Source organism: Nannospalax galili, unplaced genomic scaffold, assembly GCF_000622305.1.
Source record: "Nannospalax galili isolate Female #2095 unplaced genomic scaffold, S.galili_v1.0 scaffold397, whole genome shotgun sequence".
Lineage (NCBI taxonomy): Eukaryota > Metazoa > Chordata > Mammalia > Rodentia > Spalacidae > Nannospalax > Nannospalax galili.
Genome location: NW_008341879.1, coordinates 235,128 through 243,544, shown reverse-complemented (window position 1 = coordinate 243,544; position 8,417 = coordinate 235,128). Strand labels below are relative to the sequence as shown.

The 8,417-nt window shown below is 38.0% G+C and overlaps 1 non-coding gene across 1 annotated transcript; it reads right to left on the bottom strand.

Moving 5' to 3' along the window:
• Positions 1 to 1,343: 1,343 nt before the first annotated feature.
• Positions 1,344 to 1,437, bottom strand: LOC115071142. The gene has a single exon (XR_003850252.1). It is a non-coding gene; the product is annotated as a small nucleolar RNA SNORD21 (small nucleolar RNA).
• Between the last annotated feature and the right edge of the window lie 6,980 nt (positions 1,438 to 8,417).

Genomic DNA, 8,417 nt, shown 5'->3' with positions numbered 1-8,417 from the left:
AATTTGAATACTATCTTTGCATTATGTACTCAGCATCTCAAACACTACCAGCTTTTCCAATCCCCTCTCAAATAACAAAATATTTAAGATGCTTTGCTCCAAACCTATAATCCACAAAGCTCACAACCAAAGACCACAGTAAAAGGAAGCAGTGTGAGTTAAAGTCGAAACGGAACATTTTATACAGCTCAGTAGCAGAAAAGGTGTAAGACCTTAGGTTTAGTCCCTTGCACCAAACGTGTGTGTGTGTGTGTGTGTGTGTGTGTGTGTGTGTGTTTAAATTCTTGTTTTGCTTTGTTTTGTTTTGCTTTGGGAGAGTCTCCCTATATCCCCAAATTGGCTTGGAACTCACTATGTTGGCCTTAATCTCACAGAGATTCGCCTGCCTCTGCCTCTGGGATTAAAGGCATATTAATCACCATTCCCGGCCTCCAGTGTTTAAATTTTAATTAAGAAGACAGAGACATCTTGGGAAGTAAGAGTACTTGCTGCACAAGCTTGAAGATCTTAGTTCAGATGCCAGAACAGACTACCTAAAAGCTGGGAATGGCCTTGCGGACCACAATCCCAGTGTTGGAGCAGACAGGGGATGGCTGGGTCTTCTTGGCCTGCCAGCCTAACTCAAAAACTACAAAGTCCAGCTTCATCGAGAGACCATGTCTTAAGGGATAAGGTGAAAACTAGCGATGCATTCTTCTGACTTCTGTGTATATGTACTGAGCCATGTGTACTCACACACTCAGGTACACACATAGATACAGCACACACAGAAATGAAATGTAAATTAAAAATTTAAATTAAATTCATTGTTTTATAAAATGATCCAGGTTTTTATAAAATTTAAGTAAAAATTTTAAAAAGCAAAACAAGGACTAGAAAGATGGCACAGCGAGAAGAGTACCTGGGCTTGGTTTCCAGCAACCTATGTGGCAGCTAACAACCATCTGTGACTCCAGTTCCAGGGGATCTGGCATTCTCTTCTGGCCTCCAGAGGCAATGCCCACATGGGTGCACTTCCACACCTGCAGAAAAACATTCAGATACATAAAATAAAATAAAGTAAAAAACATTTTTTAATTTATAAAACTTCAACTCTAATTAGAAATTATTTTTTCAATCATAGATGAATGTCAATCTAAATATGTCTATATGCACAGATGCAGGTGAATAATGGAGACCACAAATGCCTATAAAATAAGGATTATCCTATGTATTTTAAATTATTTTATTTTACTTATACTTAATAAATTAGAAGTGAAATATAAAAAAATTGTGATTTTTAATGAAGATTTTTATATTTTGGTGTATAAACTGAAATGACCTTACAGGAATTCAGTTCAGTGGCTGCTGTCAGTCCTATCTTGAAACAATTATTGCATCATATGCAATCAAAGGACCAACTACTAGACTGCTCAGGTAGTGGGTATCAACATTAACAAAATTATAATTTAAAAATGTTTTTCTTTTATCAAAATCACAAAGAAAAAGATAGTGGTTTGAATTATAGCTGTTACTAAAACCATATTTAGTCTGTAATCAATACTGTTTGATGTTAGTGAAAGATGAGGAAATGATCACACTCCCTCCTGCCTTTCCTTTTGTTCTGTGTTAACTATTATTTAGGAACTGTTGAGGACTACCACACTTGCCCTCTGTCCCACTGTATTCTCACAGTTACTTAGTCTTAGTTTTATGTTGCAATGAAGTGACATCCAACCCTGTTGTTCCTTTTCCCAGATCCCGAGATCTCTACTTTAATCCTCTGTGAAGCTAGCTGGATTTCAGTATCAGTTAATGCTTCTAGGAAGAACAATGCTGAGTCTGTTCCTGTTTGGAAATGGATGCCTTTTGCCTTTGCATCTAATGGACAGCTTTGATGGGCAGAATATTCTTTGACCAGCTTTGCCTCTCAGTTAAGCTTATTTTATCTCATAGTCTGTGGACTCTGGTTATTACTATGAAGAAATGGGAAGCAAGTCTGATCTTTGCCCTTATAAATGGCATCTAATTTCTATTTTTATTTAAATGATTAAATCATTTATCAATTAATGAATTTATTTCTTCATTTTGGTATTTAAGGGTACAGGGTCTCACAGATCAAACTCAGGTTGCCAGACTTTTGTGGCAAGCACTTAACCCACTAAACCATCTCTCAAGCCTTCCTGGGCCCTGAGGATCAAACTCAGGATCTTGTGCATGCATGCTAAGCAAGTTCACTGATACATCTACATGCTCAGCACGTTCTCTCTCTTTGTAGGTGACACAAGCCTTACACAGGCATCATTCTTCTGACTCTTCAACAGTCCATCGAGTAAAATATTTAGAAAATGCATATATATATTATATTCTCCACATCCAGACCAGTTTAGGTGAAATATTCTGGGATATTTTCATAAAGCACACAACCCAATATCCATCCACACACTACAAAGGATTAATAACCAGTAAGACTTCTGCTTAACAGTAATTTTGTTTCCTAAAATAATTCTGTTCTTTTCCCACAATTCACTACAATTCATTTTACAGGTTGGAAAAACCTGTACTCATTTTGTGTACTAAGAAACTGAGGATGGGGCCTGGAGACATGGCTCAGTAGTTAAGAACCATCTTCCAGAGGACTCAAGTTTGTTTCCTAGCACCCACATCAGGCTGCTCACAACAGCCTGTAACTCCAGCTCCAAGGGATCTGATATTTTCTGGCCTGTGAGGACACCTGCACACAAGACATTCACTCACTGACACACACACACACATACACATAAATAAAAATAATAAAAACAAATGTTTAAAAATATTGGGGGCCAGAGAGATGGCCCCAGAACCTTGTGACCACAGGGAATAGCTTCTGCAAGTTTTTCTGGAAAACGCACAGTATTTCTGAATGGTGATTTAGAGGTTCAGTGCCATGGCGCCAGCCTAGGCAGAGGTCTGGGATAGGTCTATGACTTGGCATTTTAACATGTTCTCTAGGGATCTAGAATTCCTAACCCCTTTCCCTTCCTCTGCCCTGCACTGGAAGAAAATGAACAGCATCCCTTCAACAGGCCAGAGGCCAAGAAGTTGAGGACTGTCTCAATAGACACCCTGATGGTTACTTCCGACCTGTGCCTTCACAATCTGTGATCCCTCATCCTTCTGACTCCACTCTATGTGAGCCCTGTTCCTTTCTAGGACATCCTCAGAATCTGTCTGGGGACCCACTGAGGCAAAAGGAACAGACCTCTATCCCAGGATGCAAAGACAGCCCCCTGCTTTCTAGAAGGAGCCCTCTTCTGACCTCTGTGGGCATTGCACAGCACGGGGGCACTCGCATAAATGCAGGCAATACACTCACACGCATAAAATAAAAATAATAACTAAAATATTTAAAAAGAAGTAATGAATGAAAAAGAAATAGAAGATGAGAGAAATGGAAATGGTTGTTTGTCCACATGCTTTGACTAATCAGAAAATGGGATGAGAATCTAGATGCCATGACCTCACAAAGTCTCTAATATAAAAGTAAGGCTAAAAAGCCAAATTGTGTCAGCCATGTACTTTGATTTATTTTTCCCCATGAAAATCTTGTTTGAATCATTTTTAGGAAGCAATCATTTAATTATTTTACCTGCTTCTGTGCCCCCGAAAGGAGCAAGCCACAAAGCAAGCCATGTCCCTGAGCAGGATTTGTAGACTATGACAGCAAATATTTTTTTCTCTTTAAGACATAAAGTATGTAATTTTTTGTTTTCAAGAATATTTTATTATTTTTATTTTGTGTATATGAGTGTATTGCTTACATGTATGTAAGTGCACCCATGTCACACAATGCCCATGGAGGTCAGAGAGGGCATTGGATTCCCCTGGAACTAGAGTTATAGATGGTTGTTAGCCATGACTTGGGTACTGGGAATTGAACCCAGGTTCTGTGCAGAGCAAGAGCAACCTGGGCCCTTAACCATTGAGTCATCCCTCCAGTTCCCACAAAGTGTGTAATTTTTGCAGTCCAAAGTAAAGTAAAATTTCTATGAAAACAAGATAAATAAGGGAGAACTGAGATGCAGAAAGGCATTCAATACCCTCTCACGAAAGTCTTCAGAGTTACAACGGTGTGAAGGGCTGGAATGACATTTTCCATTTGAGGAAATGGTAGAATCCATAAAACCCACTGTTACAGTATCAAATTAAAGTTTAAGAAATATCTCTTTGTCTATTTAATGACTGGTTGTCACAATCAGTGTCTTTGTGTCCTTACAAGTTTGCAGTGTGACTATTTTCCAGCTCTTTCCTGAAGTAAACTGTGTATGAAAATTTAAGAACAATAGAGTGAAGACAGAGTCGGGAAGAATGAGGGATTTTGATAAAGTGTCTGTCCTTGAATACAAGAAAAAGATCAAATTTAACTGCTTTTGAACATTAGTACAAAATTACCTTTAGTCTGGGAAGATCATGGCTGCCAGTGAAAAATATATGGAATACAGCAGATACTCATATTACTAGAACCATGTTTTCAAATTCAGATCTGTAGCATTACTTTGTGGCAGAGGGACTGACAGGGAAGTACTGCCCTCTCAGGATTGCTTCAGTTAGGTCCTATGATACTATTATACCTCTGTAAATCCAGGACCTCTGAACAATGAAAACAGCTCATTCAGAAGTCCTTTCTTGATCATAAAAAAGCAACTGCATTCACAAATAAAACATATATATATATATATATATATATATATATGACAGGGGCTCCCTAGCCCAAGCCAGCAGGCACTCAGTATGTAGACCAGATTGGCCTTGATCTCACAGAGATCTGCCTGCCTCTGACTCCCGAATGCTAGGATTAAGGATGTTTAATTATATATGCCCCATGTATAATACATTATTAAGACAGTTAAAGAAAGATATCCCCATGAGTTATCATTGAGTATTTGCTACATTTTTCTCTAATGGAACTGAGTTGAATTGCACTGCCATGAGCTGAATCAAGTTAAAACTTTCAGGAATATTTAAATAGATTTTATCACCATTTACCTTAAATTAGGTTACAAAATTACTGTGACGAGCTTCATAGAGGCAGGAGTTTTCTCGAGTCTGCTCCTTCTGGTGTGTTTTGAACTCCTTGCTTACCCTCATAAAAATGAAGCCTCATGTTTCATCTTGATAATGTGCACTGACACAATCTCACCTTGCAGGACTCTTCAAAGATAGACTGAAAAAAATTTTTTAAGAACGCATTTTTATTTATTATTTTTATTTTATTGATATGAGTGTATTGCTTACATGTAGGTAGGTACAATGTGTCATGCAATGCCCGTGGAGGTCAGAAGAGGGCATTGGATCCCCTGGAACAGGACATATTGATGGTTGTTAGCCACCCACAGTGTAGGTGCTGGGAATTAAACCCTGGTCCTCTGTAAGGGCAGCCAGTGCTCTTAACTGCTGAACCACCATCTCTCCAGCCCCTGAAAAACTTTTTATAGTAGGGCTCTGCTTCTTATTTTGCCTTCCAACCCCCCCCCCATGACTCTAAACTGTCACCTCTGTGATGGTCACACTCACTGAGAATCAATGCTTTTTTTAGATACATTGTCATCAGTAAACCTTTTACTCTTCCAACTCCTTTTAATATATTTTCTGACACATCTTGTATGTGTGCACGTATGTGTGTTCATGTCTGTGCAGGTGTATGTGCTCATGTGTGCTCCTGTGTGTACCAGAGATGTCAATTTCTTCCTCAATCACTCCCACCTTATTTTATGAGAAAAGTTATCTCAGCAGGCCTGGAGCACACTAATTCAGCTAGGCTGGCTGGCCAGGCAGCTCCAGGGGGTCCCTCCATGGGTCCAGGAGATCGAACTCAGGTCCTCATGCTTGCATAACACTTCACCAACTGAGCTGCCATCCCACATTATTTAGCATATTTTATTCACTCAGTTAATTGTTTTCAAATCTCTTCAAGTCTTTCCTTAAAGAGATTATCGTCTCTTCTGTTGGCATTTGAAGTAGACAAAAGATTGATTTTAGAACTGCTACAACTAAAAGCCAGTCTTCACAGCTGCACTAAGATCAGGATCCATAAAAAAAAAAGGACCAGTAATCATTTAGAAAAAAGATTTTCCCCTCACTCTGCTCTGAAATTATTTTCAACATATCTATATCTGTATATGATCTAGATCTGTATCATATCTTTAAAAAATTATAAAACAAGAGATGCCTTTAAAAGAAGAAAAGCTGTAACATCAGCACTGGCAGCTAGAAAATACACAGAACTGGAGAAAAGCAAAACCCCAAACCAAAAACCAGTGAAGCACTGTTTTGCACTTAAGTAGTATGCAAATTGCTTTCTTTTAAATGGTAACATGATAACAAATGATATTTCTGGATCTTGGCACATCAAACTACCCACAGATGAAAGATGACTTAATTGCTTTGACCACAGTCCGAGTCAGAATAGCTCAGCTGGCAAATATAAAAATAGCTTGGTGCTGTTTGCATTTGAGCAAGGAATGATTTCATTTTAATGCCCAAAGTCTAGATAACAAAGCAGCCATGGTAGAGGGTGTGTGTGTGTGTGTGTGTGTGTGTGTGTGTGTGTGTGTGTGTGTGTGTTTAAGTAAAACATGTCTTGTAAGAAAGAGGTGCAATTTCTAACTTCTGTGTCTAAGGGTTGTATGGGACACATTGATCTTGTCAGCTACACCTGTGTGCATAGGAAATAACACTGTCAGAGCAGCGCCTTCGAATTCAGATCACAGTATATTGGAAGGTTATGTCTGTGGGGGTTTAACGGTTAAGCATTCACAGAGATTTGTTGCTTGTGCCATCACCTTTAAATAACCTCCTAAAATTCTTTTAATAAGTCATTGTTTCCCTGAATATTTAATGTCACTGCTAACACCTTAAATTGATTCTCATACTTTTACCTAACAAAGTGTTTCAAATGATCACAGCAGAGTGAGGTTTGCTATATTTTGGACTTTATTATGCAGCAGTCCAAGTAAACTAAAAATATATAGAAGAGGAAAAATATGACACAAAGAATAGGAGATTTCTCTAAGCCTTGTATTAAATGGGACTTGAGAGCAAGGAATGATAAAATGGGGAATGCAGACTTTCCGTCTTTCCCAATGTGCTATATTTGAGATGATATTACTTTTATATTTACTAAACTTTGTAATTTAAACAGCAAACTTAATTCAGAAAAAAAATCTACCATAACTGATTACCATAACCAGGATCACAGACATTTAAATCAAAAGTCACTTGAGTTGGAAAAGGTTTAGGTTTTTTCAATAAATTATTTTTTATAATGACTATAAAAGTTATATAGCACACTGAGGCTGGCTAGGGGTAGATGCTTTACTGTGCCTGAATTGCAGGGAACACTTTCTGAAGCATAAAGCTGACAATCAGACATCTGAGTGTGACTCAGAAATAACCATCTCTGAAAGATTGAGGGGAGACAGTCAGCAACTGAAGGTAAAACCATTGTTTTTCCAACCAGGAGCTACAGGGCTCAAGTCACCACACAAACACATGAATGAGGCACAGCAGAAAGAGACAGAGAGAGGGAAATCACAGCCCAAAATTATTTTGTCAAAGCAGAAAGTGAGAATTCTTGATCCACAAATCTATACTTCTACTACTTAGAAAATAGTTTGTCATCAGGGTAAACTATATGCATAAAATGGCTTAACATTCAAGGTTTAAATCCTACTTACTCTTTAGTAAAATTCAATAAAGTCACTACTCTTGCATATAATTATGTTTCTAATGTTGAAAACTTTCCTCAAAAGTATAATGATCAGTAAAGAAGGGCAGGTATCATTTCAGATTTATTTGGAAATTAGGGGAGTGACATTATATTTCTAAATAGCTAAGAGTGAATTATGATGCAGAGGCTCTAGAATAAACACTGACATATTTACTTCTTTAATCTTTTACAGAAAGCAAATGTCTGTCAGAGATCCTTCCACCTTTTCTGGAGGTGTTTTAAAGAAATTTATGAAAACATTCACCCTCAATCTTCCAATCTCAGTGCCAGAAGGAAACACAATCAACTGTTGAGTAAAGTTTCAGATTTTTTTTTCCTGTCTGTAAGTGGAAACCCATCAAATATGAAATGAAATAAGAGGGAGTGGATAATTCTTCTTTTATGAGACAGGATCTCACTATGAAGCCAAGGTTGACCTTGAACTCATTGCAATCCTCCTGCCTCAGCCTCCTGAGTGTGGAATTACAGCTGTGAACCACTATACAGATTTGGGGGTTAATTGTTAATGGTTTTGATTTTGTTTTTAACCAGTCCTCCGAAGGCAGGCACTTTCACTGGGCTTTTGCTATTTATTATGGCCCACTTTTTACCTTCAGATAAAGAAATGTAAGAGCCACATTTCCTCCTGTATGATTTTCACAATGTAGGTCATCACTGCAGCAAGAGCCTT